Below are 13,908 nucleotides of genomic sequence, written 5' to 3'. Positions count from 1 at the left end.
GTTTCTATATAATATCCTCAATTTTGCCTCTTGGTTCACAAACCTAAAATATTTACTTTCTGGCTCATTACAGAAAAAATTCGCCGACCTCTGGTTTTGATCAGTCCTATTCTATCCCCTGAGACTGGAGACACTGCTGGGTCAAATAAAAATCGGTATTGTTTTAACACGGGAATTCCATTAAAATAATGTATCTTTATATTAGCAAGGATCTGATGGTGTCATATGAGTAAGAAAAGTGATTGGTTACAGTTAATATGGATACATGGCTACATCATCCCTATTGCTCCAGCTGACACTGAGCAAACCACCAGACATGAGGTGGCTGAGGCTATTCTAGACCAGCCAAGCTGCCAGCTGACTGCAGACACATAAGTAGACTCAGGAGGAACCAGCAAAAGCCAGCCTATATCAGAAGAATTGCCTAAGCAACCCACAGGATCCTGAAAAATGAATAAATGTTTCTTTTTTTGTTTGTTTGTTTGTTTAGGTAGCCAGTCTTTTTATCAGCACCATTTGCTTGTGCTCATCTATTGTACCCCTTTTTAGAAGACCTATTTCTTTTGCTTTGTTAAAAAAAAAAAAACCCGATTTCCCAGCACCTTAGTGTGACAAAATGTTCCAGGATTAAATTATGTAATTGCATTGCAAAATAATAATGCATCTACCTTGCAGCAGCCTTATGCAAACTGCTATTTGATTTTACCTACTCAGATTTAACAATTCTGCAATACACAACAACCCTTTATGTGACTTCATGGGATGCCCTGAAAAGGGCTCTTTTTTTCAATGTTGAGTTATGGCAGATCCTGTACTCTCAGCCACCAAAGCCCTAGAGTACATCCCTGGGGTTTGAGCTTGTAGACCACCATGGCTGTGACTGCTTTGGGCTTGGCATACTCTGTGTAGGTGACTGTATCCTGGATCATGTTCATCAGAAAGACTTGGAGTACCCTGCTGGTCTCCCCTTGGAAGAGGCTAGAGATGGGCTTAAAGCCCCCATGCTGGGCCAGACACTGGATGGCAGGCTTCCTGATCCCCAGGTTTTTGCACAGCATTTTTCCATGGTGCTTGGCCCCTCCCTTCCCTGGGCCTTTTCCACCCTTACCATGACTAGACATGGCTGCTTTTGCAATATAAACATTTGTGATTTTAAGCCGTTAAGTTCTGGGGTGGTTTGTTACACAGCAAAAGCTAACTGTTGTAGGTAATCAAGGTAAGATTGATTGAGAGATATCTTTTTTTTGCCCCTTCACTGTGCCCCAGGAGATGGACCTATATGAACAGCATCATGGGGTTCCCTTGAGTCAGAAGATCAGAAAGAGAGAGGACAACGAGGGAGGTCAAAGTATTAACTCCTGGGCTCTCCTCTCCCTGTTGAGTCACTGTGGACTGGCTGTGTTCCTTGACCAAAGCTCCCAATTCCTGTCAGGTAGTCCCTATGTACACAGCCTTCTCCATGTTTGGTAACTACTCCTTATTCTTGCCCCTTTAGGCTCAGAGGTGATTTTTGGGGCCTCAATGTTCCTGAGTTTCCCTTGTGATCTCTTTATTCCATGCCCACACCTTTGTTTATAGTCCCTTATTAAATGCTTCTCCATTTTCCTAATTTGATTGTGCCATCTGTTTCCTGCTGGGACCCTGACTGAGAGAGTAGGCCTTATCCAGGAGATAATATCTCAGCAAAGGCTTGAATGATTCAATGGAATGAGTCATGAGAATATGTGGGGGGAAGTGCCAAGATCCTGCAGCAGCAAGTAGGCAGAGTGATTGGAGTGGAGTGGGCTGGGGTGAGTGTAGAAGGCAAGGTCAAAGATTAACAGGCAGTGTGTATGTGTGTGTGTGTGTGTGTGTGTGTGTTGGGGATGGAGGTGCATGGTACACGGAGACAGACCATGTATAGTTTGTGGACCTTTGTAAGGGCTTGGGCTTCTCCTCTAAAAGAAATGAGGAGCCATTGGAGCCCTCTACTCGCATCTAATTAAGTCTAATAAGACTACTTTCTGTTATGTGTCGACAGTGGAGCCCTGTGACTCAGTTCTGAATTTCTCCTCCCAGTTTCGTTCCTGCTGATGAATGTGTGGGCGTGTTGAGCTAGCCCAGCATGCTTGGGCCTGAGTTCAAGGCTTTGTGCCTCTCCTGATGCTGTGGGGGACATGACCTTCTCTTACAGTACAGGATTCACACTACAGTGTCTTTTTTTGTTAGCATATTCTTTTCAGTTCAGTTAATGATTTGGGAGTGGACACATTTTTCTTACTCTCTTTCTTTTTTTGTTGTTGTTAAAGTCAATAGGCGCTTCTATACTGACTTCAAAAAGTGTACTTATCTAAAGGGTCTGGTACAATAGAGAACTGCTTAACTACTTCAGGGGTAATAATACAAGGAGTTTAACAGAGAAATGCTGTCTGCTTGCTTACCTCTGCAAGACGGTGGTTTGTCCTGAATATTTAAAAGGCAAAGAGTCCATTTGCATGTATTGCATGTAGGATCTAAGCCTATCCAGAAAATAATATACAGATTTGAAGTCTGTTTTGATCCTTCAATTGAAATTTCCATCTGAGCCGGGGCTTCTGATATTAGGTCTAGACCACCCTCTGCAGGTTACATGAATGAAGTTGATTCTTCTCCCATGGCCCCCATCTGGATCCAGTCTCTCCCTGCTGTTTCTCAAAAATCCTCCCCAGGCTGACTCTCAGGGAATATAGACTCCACATATCTATATCAGATATGGGTGTGCCTGACTCAGTCAAGCTGATTTTTCCTAGGTTTTACCCCAATCAAAATGTCACTCCACACAGTAGCTGTATTCCCTCAGGCCCCATTCTTTGCTTTCAGCTCAGAAGGAAACCAAGCTACTTAGCTAATCTGATTAATTAAGCAGGCAGGAGACTTCTCTTCCTGGCTAACAACACAGCTGGCCTATCAGAACCAGTTCTAATCTTTGTTGTCTAACCTTGACCCTGATTTCTTTTTAAATTTGTTATTATTATTTTCAAACATTTCTAGCCCTGCTCATGAAATGGGCTGTTCCAATGGGTATGCAGTAGAAAGAGAACTGGACTTTGTCCCTCTGCAGTCTTAATTTCCCTCGCCAGCAATTGACAGTTAAACTAAATCAGTAAAACATCAAAAAATTTTGATAATCAACACAGGACTTTAAGGTCGTTAAAGTAAACAAAACTCCCAACAACTTAACCTACTAATTATTAGGAGAGAACTTTTTTTTTTACATTAAAAATTTTTTTTAGCATTTAGTTCTCTTTTTATTTACTTTTTCTTTTTTTTAAATTAATTTTTATTGGAGTATGGTTGCTTTACAATGTTGTGTTAGTCTCCACTGCACAACAAAATGAATCAATCAGCCATATACATACAGATATACCCTCCCTTTTGGACTTCCCTTCCATTTAGGTCACCACAGTGCATTAGGTAGAGTTCCCTGTGCTATACAGTATATTCCCAAAGAGAGAACATTTTTAACAGAAAAAATCAAAGCATAACCTCAAAAAGAACAGTCCTTTACACTGAATAAATTTATTTTTATGAAAACTTAATACATTGTCTTTATTTTTCATTTCAGCACTTAGTTAAAACTTTGTCATAGACTGGCAGCTTCTGACATCATTTCTGGTTCTAAGAGTCTATACCTCTAGTCTTGTACAAATAACTCTCCAGGATGAGCTGGCTCCTTGAGGCTCTGGATTGTGTATTTCATCTTGATATCTCTCATGTCTAGCACAGTGCCAGGTATAGCAATAGATTAAATAAATTAAAAGGTGGAACAATCCTTCCTGAACTACAGTCATGTATGGAAGGAGTATATCCCAGAAGTAGGGTGAGTATATCCCAGAAGAGGGTGAGTCCTTGTGCTTCCAGCCTAGCCCAAGATCTGCAGCAAGCTGTTGTCAGTTCTAGGTTGTTGGTTTAACAGCCGAAATCCCTCAATCCTGCCCAAAATCAGAATCTAGGGGAAGTGTCAGAAGTGAAAAATCACAGACTCACCATCTTTCTTTAAATGGACGTTTCCCCAAACACTCCTAAAACCAGACTTTCTATAACAGATGCAGTACATTTATTTATTGAGAGCCAGAGTGCCTCTTGATCAAGATGCTTTACTCCTTGTGCCTAATTTTCATTATTTATAAAATGTGTGTAATAACTGTGCCTGCTTCATAAAGTTGGATTAAATGAGTTGACATACATTGAAAGGTGCTGTTCACATAATTAAATGTTCAATTGTAACTTTGACTAATGTATCTCAAAAAATAAGGAAATAGAAAAAGAATTTTTAAAAAGAATTAAAATAGTCATAAAAGAAGTGCTGATGTAGTTGGAATTATTAAGCCTGAATGGGGGGGCTTCCCTGGTGGTGCAGTGGTTAAGAATCTGCCTGCCAATGCAGGGGACACGGTTTCGATCCCTGGTCTGGGAAGATCCCACATGCCGCGGAGCAACTAAGCCCGTGCGCCACAACTACGGAGCCTGCACTCTAGAGCCCACGAGCCACAACTACTAAAGCCCGCGCTCTAGGGGCTGCGTGTCGCAACTACTGAGCCCACGTGCTGCAAGTACTGACACCCACACGCCTAGAGCCCGTGCTCCGCAACGAGAAGCCACTGCAATGAGAAGCCCACGCACCGCAACGAAGAGTAGCCCCCGCTCGCTCTAACTAGAGAAAGTCCATGTGCAGCCAAGACCTAACGCAGCCAAAAAAAAAAAAGACTGAAGGGGAATATCATCAAAGTCCATAAAATCAAGAAGGCAATTATAAACCTTATAACACTCCTTTCTCTCAAAGGGTAACAGAGATTGAATATATAAGTAGGTTCAAAATTAATTTAGATAAATTCTTACAGAATAAATGCATAATAGATTATTGAGAGAACTGAAGATGGTCTGTGGTATATAATTACTCTTCTGAAGTGGAGTATAGGAAACCAAATCTTTCTCACAAATGAGAAGCAAAACTTGTCAGCACATTATAAACACTTTGGAAACTTCGAAAAAGACCAATGCCAAGGCCCCACAGCAGAGCTATTAAAACAGAATCTCTAGAAATGGGGCTCAGCTACTGGTATTTTAAAAAAACCTCCCCAAATGCTTGTAAAGGTGCACGAGGGTTTAGAAACTGCTGGGTAAGTCTGGTTCTCTAGAGCAACTTAACTATTTCATCTTGTATATAATTTTCACTTTTGCCATCCACAATCAGAATTCCATTTTGTCATAACCTCATTTTTTTTTTTCCTGCTGCCTCTTTTAGCTTCTGTTCCATGGTGCCAGGTGTCTTAGAGCCTTCTTATGAAAATGCGTGTTCATGCATGGGTGGACACTCAATAAGTATTAGACAAAAATAATAACAACAATAAAAGTAACAATTATGGGCGCCAGTTCTCCCCAGACTAAATCAACAGAAATGCCTGGGCCAGGACGACCTGCAGGACCATCCAACAGGTGGATAATGTCACTGTAGCATCAAGAACTGCAATGTTCTGTGCTGGCCAAGTGAAGTAAAGATACCAAGCAGCAGCTACAAGGAGAAGAACGAAACCGCAAGTCTGCCGTCTGTATTAAAATTTCTGAATCCTAATGTTACCGGTATTACTTTTTTCCCGGGAAACAAAATCTCCAAATACCAAGAAGCTGCTTTGCACCGCCAAAAGCTGCATAGGGGCAGGCTGCCAACAGGACCATCCGGACACGCTGCAGTGGCATCTCCAGGCGGGTTCCTTTAAACTGCCTTCCCTTGGGCCAACTCCCCATTGCGGCGCAGCCCCGCAGCCAGCACTTGCACGCGCCGCCCTACCTGTCCCCAGGCGGCTGCGGAGCCGCGCTTCTCCGCCCACGCTGCCTTCCAGCCGCAGTGCGCGGCCTTGGCCTTGAACGCGCGTGCGCGCGAGCGAGGGCGGGCGGGCCGAAGGTGGAGGAGGCGGGGCAGGCCCTTGCCGTCTGCAGTCCATTGGCTGTCTCCCCGTAGTCCCCGCCCCCAGGCGTTCGAGACGGCTGGGCGGGCCACGTCAGGCAGCCGGCGTGGGGCTGAGCTTGTGGCAGAAGGAAGGTAAGCTATGTGGGTGGCAGGCGGCTGGCTGCGGGCCGCTGCCTCCAGCACAGAGGCCGCCGGATCGCACCCGCCGGTGGCCTGACTCAGCTTGCTGGGAGGGAGGCTAAGGCCCTGTGGGCCTGGCGCTCTGATGGGAGATGGGGCAGTGGAGCATGTGGTGGCAGGGCCGCGTCGCGGTGTGGGCGGTCGGGAAGGGGACAGGTCTTGCCGTTTGCCCTCGTCCTGTCCTGTCTGGGTTCTGAACTCCTGAAGGACTAGGCCTTCTACGTTACAGAGCTCTCGGATGCCTGGGTGGGGCCTGCTCTGGTGCCTGCGGTGGGGCTCAGCGGGATCCCGACTCGGAAACAGGTCGGCGCGATCTTTGCATACCTTCCTGCAGCAGGTTGCCGTCGTCCCACTCTCCCCAGACCGATTCCCTACTCGAAGGCAGCACAGGGGATTCCAGCCCTGTCCTGCTCGTCCTGGGGTGACTGTCTCCTCCTAATTTCCAGTGACTCACTTAGATCCTGTCCACTTTAATGCAAAGGCTTATGGGTGAGCAGGGCCTGTTTTCAGACCTCCTGGTTCTCTGGCTCTGTCCTCGTTTGCAGGAATTCCCTGAAGAAACAGTATATATCTGTATCTCTCTCTGTATATCACATACATGTATGAATGTATGTTTTGAAATGTCTGCAACAGCTATGCAAAGATTTGCAGAGACTTGCAGCTGTGTTGCCCCTACTCTCCATGAGTTTTAATTTCAGCCATGGCATCCTGATCCCTCAGTTTAGTTTCTGAATTTGGAGCTTCTAAAATCAATGAAATCATGCTATCAAGTATCATGCAATCAATCATTCATCTATTCAACACTTTTTTGATGTGTTCCTTCATGGTCAAGGTCTTATGCCGTAAACTAAAATGGGCATTCCCTGTCTTTTTCTTCCAGTTTATCTGCCAGTTTTATTGTCTAGATTTGATGACTCAATTTCAGGCTCTAGATTTAGGCACAGAAGCTTATGATCCTGTATCATAAGCTATAGCTCTTCTGGGACCTCATTCAGTTTTCCTTACTTTCACCTCTGGTAAGCCTCAGACCATGATGGCCTTGAGGCATAATCCTGCTAAGTATCGCTAAAGACCCTAGGTCTCAGGCACCTATCCATAAAGTGAGGTGATGGGGTTAGAAATATTTAGTAATATTGAGATGTTCAAGGACAGGATGGGCAGATTGCATGTTTACTGAACTGTGTTAACAGTTGAGAAGTGACCATTTAAAAAACCCTGGATATATTTTAAGATTATATGTTTTACTCTTCCTGAATCTGTCCATGTTGACTTTTTGACTAGCAAGCAAGTGCATGTTTACAATTTTGATTCACATCCAATTCCTGCACTCAAAGCACTATGACTCATCTAAATTTTGAAATGTAATAATCAGGAGCTTTTTAATGTTACATTTAAAGATATGATATAAAAACATTGGATAAGAATGCAATTTTTGAAGCATTTTTACTTGCTTTAGTAGATTAGTGGTAACTAAAACCTCTGCCTTGGTTATTTGCTTACTTGGTTAATATTAGGTAGTTGTCATCACCTGGCTAATGTCTTTCAGTATCATGTCTTTGTTAACATTTATTTTATCAACCTAAAATTTACTGGATTTTAATTGATTGCTGTCTCCAGTTGAGAATTGATAACCAAAAGGTAAATAAATCATTAGTTTGAGAATAAAAATGCCCATAGAGTTGTAACAATAGTGTTTCATTGTTGATTGATTGATGGTACTTATTAAGTAATTTGTTTGGCCTTCCTGCAGGTGTTAAATTTCTAGAATAGTTTTTCTGAGACATAATATTCAGAGCCTTGTGATACTTTTTGACTATTGTTCACAAACCATTAGGTGAATTAAACCCCTATATCACTATTAGGGGTTTGGAAAATTTAAGAAAGTTGAACTTTAAAAAATTTTGCTTTTGCTAGATCTTTCTTGTTCTAGAAATGGAGCAGATTAAGATGGGAAGACCGAGGAGAAATGCTAGAGCTGAGGAAAAAAATCTAAGTGGAGTCTTCTGGTTTAAAATTTGGGGAGACTCAGGGGATTCAGGTGTACATGAAAATATCTGTGTGAAGGAAAAACAATTAAAATTTCGGGAGAAAAACACAATGAAATGTGAAATTATACCTATATTTGGAAGAAATGTTAAGGAAATAGTAGTTTCAGGATTATTTATGGGTCTATAGCAAAACCTGATCTTAATATTTCTTGATTGATGACAATGAGCTCAGTTTATCTCAAAAAACCTGGGTGATAATTTAAACTTTGATCAGGTGGGCAATAGATGTTTCTTTAGGAGATGTGAAATCTATAAGTATTATATTTTTTACAAGTACTACAGATCTAGAGATGAGCAATATAATACAATATGATATAGTTATATAAGTATAATATAAATCTTTGATTCACAATTAGTGATAAATTGCTTGGAGGTTGTGTGTACTATTTCCACTCGATAGGAAACAAATTTGCTAAGCTAATAGGACAAGGGATGTTTGTCATTTTTCTCCCATTTCAATTATTTGAAACAGATTTTTCAAGCAATGTGGAAGATCCCATCTCTTTTCAAACAATAGATTGAACATTGTTGTTTTTAGAAATTGGGTCCACCAAGTACTTCTGGCCTCATAATTTTTTAACTTGTTCCAAGCCACATTGGAAGTAATATAATTGCATTTATGATTTAAAGATTTTGTTAATTTATATTGGCTTTCATTCAGTTAGCCTGAGTTACTTTAGTTTTATATATTTTGAAGACATTTCAAAAGCTATGACATTAAATACTGTAAAATTTTCCATTGTTCATGAAGGGAGAACATTTCTTTAGGCCCAAGGAAGTTGAGAATTTGAACTGCATAGATAAGTTTGTTATTATTTATTTAAAGATTCATGATTTCACTTACTGGGGACCAATGACACATTCCACTCAAGCTTCTAACCTGAAGATTTCAGTTCTTTCTGTTGTTTTAGAATATATCCTCTAATCTCTTTTTGGTCAGATAAAGTGACTGCTAATTTGGCTGATAAGCGTGTTGAACAAATGTTATAATTGTGAATGTTGAACTATAGTTTTGTTATGAAGTTTTCTGGCTGCTGGGGTGTATCTTTCCCTCCTCTTTTGACAAACCTTTTTCTTTGGCCTTGCTGCTCTCAGAATTTACTTTGAGTTTTACTCTATTTAACCGTCATTGAACTGGTTGATTTATGCTATCAGACCTTCAGGTTTTAGCATATGCTATTAGGACAAAACATGGAGGGAGTGGAGGAAACTTTTTATTAAAGTTGTTTTGAATTGCTGAAACATGTAAATAAATGGAATTTTTACAGATTCATACGTGTTAAAGATATTGTATTCATTATTTATTTTTTCACTCAGTAAAGACAGAGCACCTGCTCTGGTCCCAAGTCCCTAACTTTTCTTCAGGAGTTTATAGTATTGCTTGGAAGCCACAGACAAGGCCAAAATACAATGAGATAAATATTATAATTAGATGTATGTGTCAAGTATAGTGGGGAATAGAGGAAAACTGTGTGAGTGTGAGATTTTAGGACATTCAGAAGAGGCTTTCTGGAGACATTTTCATCTGAACTGAATTTTGAGAGCAAGTAGGGATTGTTTGTTGAGGATGGTGGATAAGGCATTGTAGGCACAAGAAAGAACTAAGGCCAAATGAATAAGTTACAGACAAAACACAGACTTTAATGTGTTAAGGAGAGAATAGAGAGATGAGGTTTAATAAGTAAGCAAACACCAAATAATAAAAGGTCCTCTTCCCCACCATGTTAAAGGTTTTGAACATTATCCTTCAGGCTGTGGTGGTCCATGGGGAAGAGATTTTAAGTGGAGGAAAGTTAAGATCAGTTTTATATGGCAATGTGCAGAACGAATTGTAGTGGAGCAAGGCCCAATTGTGAAGGCAAGATATGATAGAACTCCAAATTATGCAGTGGAGCTCGAGGATAGGATGGATGCAAGGTGTATTAAGATGGTGAAGTTGGTGCCCACTTGGATATGTGGGATGAGGGGAAGGTAGAGTCAAGGATGCCTCCTAGGTTTATGACTTCCTAAGATAGGAATCACATGAGGATTATCACATGTATGGGAGAATAAGATCGGTCTTGAACATGCCTTTAGGTCACAATTGGTGCTATTCAGTGGGCAGTTGGCCACATTCTTCTGGGGATGAGGAAGGGGATTCTAGGTAATCTAGAGATTAAAATGTTATTGTCATATAAGTGATAGTGAAAACAGTGTTGAGAGTGGATGTGATACCTAAGACGGAGTTTGTGGAATAAGAAAGAATAAAACAGAAGAGGAACTCTGGGAAGCACCACCATATAAGGAAGATGATCCAATGAAAAAGACTGAGAAAGAACAGCTTAATGACAGTGGAGCTCTAGAAGACAAGGAGGGAGAGAATTTGAGAAGGCGAGAATGGTCAGCTGTCAAATGCCATCAGGAATGGAAGAAAAAGCTGACTAGAGATTTTGGGAAAGTTTACCAGTTAGGCAAGGAGCATTCATTTGTAGTGACACCAGTTCATATAATTGTGTGACTTTCTATAGCAAAATTCAGTAGAACTAGAGATTATGAATAGTTGGAATGATCCAGTATTTGGATTTTGTAATGTACCTATGGTAGGAATGCAAGGGAATTCAAGTTATTGACAAGATGGTGGTTGAAGTGATGGAATGTGAGGTTTAGACTGGATAGAGGTGATGACCAGGCCAGGAGCAGGCTGAAAGATTGAGAGAAAATAATTGGTTCAAGGGATTAGAAGTCAGAATGAAGTAAATACACATGTGTAGGTAGGTATAAGGGAGATAGCTGATAGGATAGAAGTACTCTGTAGTCTGAGTAGAATATTGGAGTTTCAGAGTTTTAGAGTGCTGATGGAGTGTAGGGTCTGGCCATGGATGTAGATGGCTGAAATGGAGGTGACATGAAGGTGTTAAAGAACAATGAGACTGGTGTGTTGGATGAATCACTCACCTAGACGTTGACCCCAGATGATTGTGTACCCAGGGTGGAGAGAGAGACTATGAGATAGACCATCGTTTCTGAGGTTTTAGATTGCCAGTGGTAGTGATCAGTATACATGAGAGATGAAGATACCTGGATATGCACCCTCAGAGGTGTGGGGTAGATGGTATGGAAATATTCTTCTGAGCCTTGGAGCTTGGAAGGATGATTAGCCTTCAATGAACTGGCCAGCAAAGAAGAAAAGTCTAGTTTTTGTAGGCCTAAGAGGTAGGGGAAACATCTAATGACGAGGCTGAGCATCTAATAACAAAACTCATTGACCATGGTATCCGAGTCCAAAAGGTTGGGACTGTTTAGTGTTTAGTGAGGAGGAAGGCAGGTTAGAAAAAAGTTAGATTTGAGCGTGAGGGTGACAGTTTTTCTGAAGCGCATGGCTGGCTTTGAAGTTAAAAATGGTAGTTTGGATTTCAGGTTTTGGTGAAGCCTCCTGTTATCAACTTTATCCATCAAATAATTACAATTTCAGTAGTAGGATAGCAGGTATAGAACTAGTTCCAAATTTAAAAATAACATATATCTCCAATGAATATTTATGTTACGAGAAAGGAGAGGGTTTTTGCTTTTTGCACCTCTTTTTGACCTTTGGACTTCCAAAATATTTTGGCAAATACAGTTGACCCTTGAACAACATGGGTTTGAACTGAGAGGATCCACTTATACTTGGATTTTTTCCAATAAATATGTGCTACAGTACTACACGATCCATGGTTGGTTGGATTCATGCATGTGGAACCGTGGGTAGGGAGGGCCGACCGTAAAGCCGTATGCGAGTTTTCCACTGCAGGGAGGGTCAGCGCCCCTCAGCGCCACATTGTTCAAGAGTCAGCTGTACTTCTCATCACATGTGACAACTCCCATCTATTAGGATGCCTGGAAGGTTATGTTGAGCATTTTTAGGTTGGTTCTGGTCTCGGAGGTGTGAAAAATGCCTTGATAACTGATGACAGTTGCCATGGATGTGGGAGGTGGGTGTACCTGATTTCCCTCTGATTTCCCTCCTATTATTTTAGGACTGAGAGTCTTGTGGAATAGTCTCTGTGTTTCTAAGGAGAATTCCTCACTCATGCACGAAGATTCCTTTCTCCTACTCCAGGATTTGGCTCCAGCGTCTCTCTCTCCTGCAAGATCACATTTTCCCTCATTACTGGATTATTCCCTTCAGTATCTAAACATGCTGTTATTTCTCCTACCTTAAAATAATTACTCTTTCTTGACCCCATTTCCTCCTTATGCCACCACACAACTTCCCTTTATGGCAAAACTTATACTCATGTGTCCGATTACTTCCTCCCATTTGTTATTAAACTCACTTTCATCAGACTTTCTCCCTTGCTACTCTAAAAAAAAATTGCTTTCCTCAAAGTCACTAATGACTTTCATTTTGCTAAGTCCAAAGATCTGTTTTTAATCCTCATCTTTTACTTGACAGATCGTTTTCCCAACTTTATTGACATATGATTGACACATAACTTTGTGTAAGTTTAAGGTACAGCATGTTGATTTGATACATTTGGAAGCTGCAAAATGATTTCCACCATAGTATGAGCCACAGCCTGTATCCTGTCACATAGTTACCATTTCCTATCAGCAGTTTTGGAAACAGTTGATCACTCTCTGCTTCTTAAAACACTCTCTTCCCTTAGTATCAAAGATGCTACCCTTCCTGGTTTTCCTCCTACCCCTCTGCTCCTTTTCAATTCCTTTACTGGTTCTTTCTTATCTCTCTGACCTCTCAATATTGAAGAGTTCCTGGGCTCAGTCCTCATGGTCCTAAATACTAGCTTTAAATACTAATAATACCCTATTAGCCCCCAAATTTATTTATATATATAAATATATAAAATATATATTTATATATGTATATTTGCCTGGACCTCTTCCTTTGAACTCTAGACTCTGTGTATCCAGATGCCTACTCAGCATTTCTTTTTGGATGACGAATAGAAATCTCAAATTCAGCTCCTGATTTTCTTCCTATACCTGCTTCACCTGTGGTCTTCCCCATCTCAATTCGTGGAAACTTTACCTTTTCCATGACTTGGGCGAAAAACCTGGGTGTCATCCCTGACTCATCTCTCACAAGCCACCTGTAAACTATTAGGAAAGCCTATTGGCTGTCCCTTCACAATATGTCTAGACTCTGAGTACTTCTCACTACCCACTGCTCTCACTCTAGTCTAAGCCTCCATTGTCTATGTCCTTGATGTTGTGACAGCCTCTGTATCAGTTATCTATTACCACTCACCGTCGGAATTTAGTGGCTTAAAGCAACAATCATTTATTTATGGTTCTGGGGCTGGCAATTTGGATCAGGCTTGGGGAGGTTGGGGTGGGGGGAGTTCTTTTGCTGGTGGGCTCACTCATGTAGCAAATGAGTGGATTTGGAGGCTTCAGCTGGGATGGCTTATCTCTGCTGCACCGGGACCAATAAGCTGTCCCATGCTTCTTAACACCGTGGTCTAATAGAGCCAAGAGAGCGAGAGGGAGCTGTATGGCCTTTTGAGATATAGACTAAGAATTCCCACAACTTCACTTCTCCCACTGTTGTTCATAGTTACAAAGACAGCCCAAATCCAAGGGGATGTTGAAATAGACTACTTACGAGAGGAGCAGCAAAGGTACTTTGTAAGGAAATGTGCATACAGGAACAGGGAAGAATTTGGGGCCATTTTTTTGCAATCTGCCATAGCCTCCTAACTGATCTATTCTCTCTTTGTCTCCTACCATATAGTCAGCAGAGTAGCCAAAGTGATTATTTTTAAAACATAA

At 41.3% G+C, this 13,908-nt stretch overlaps 1 protein-coding gene and 1 long non-coding RNA gene across 2 annotated transcripts in view; one reads left to right on the top strand and one right to left on the bottom strand.

Annotated features, from left to right (window-relative positions):
• LOC309632937 overlaps positions 1–5,785 on the bottom strand; it is a 30,204-nt gene extending 24,419 nt beyond the window's left edge. Inside the window, exon 1 of the long non-coding RNA XR_014247157.1 lies at positions 5,637–5,785. This is a non-coding gene — a long non-coding RNA (uncharacterized lncRNA). The remainder of the gene's footprint in view (positions 1–5,636) is intronic.
• A 216-nt stretch (positions 5,786–6,001) lies between these two features.
• FOCAD (focadhesin) overlaps positions 6,002–13,908 on the top strand; it is a 310,658-nt gene continuing 302,751 nt past the window's right edge. Inside the window, exon 1 of the mRNA XM_082400998.1 lies at positions 6,002–6,058. The gene's annotated coding sequence lies outside the window, so the exon portion shown is untranslated. The remainder of the gene's footprint in view (positions 6,059–13,908) is intronic.

This window comes from Balaenoptera borealis (assembly GCF_965194805.1).
Source record: "Balaenoptera borealis genome assembly, chromosome: 8".
Classification (NCBI taxonomy): Eukaryota; Metazoa; Chordata; class Mammalia; order Artiodactyla; family Balaenopteridae; genus Balaenoptera; species Balaenoptera borealis.
Note: the sequence above shows the minus strand (reverse complement) of the source record. Positions and strands in the feature narration are given on the sequence as shown.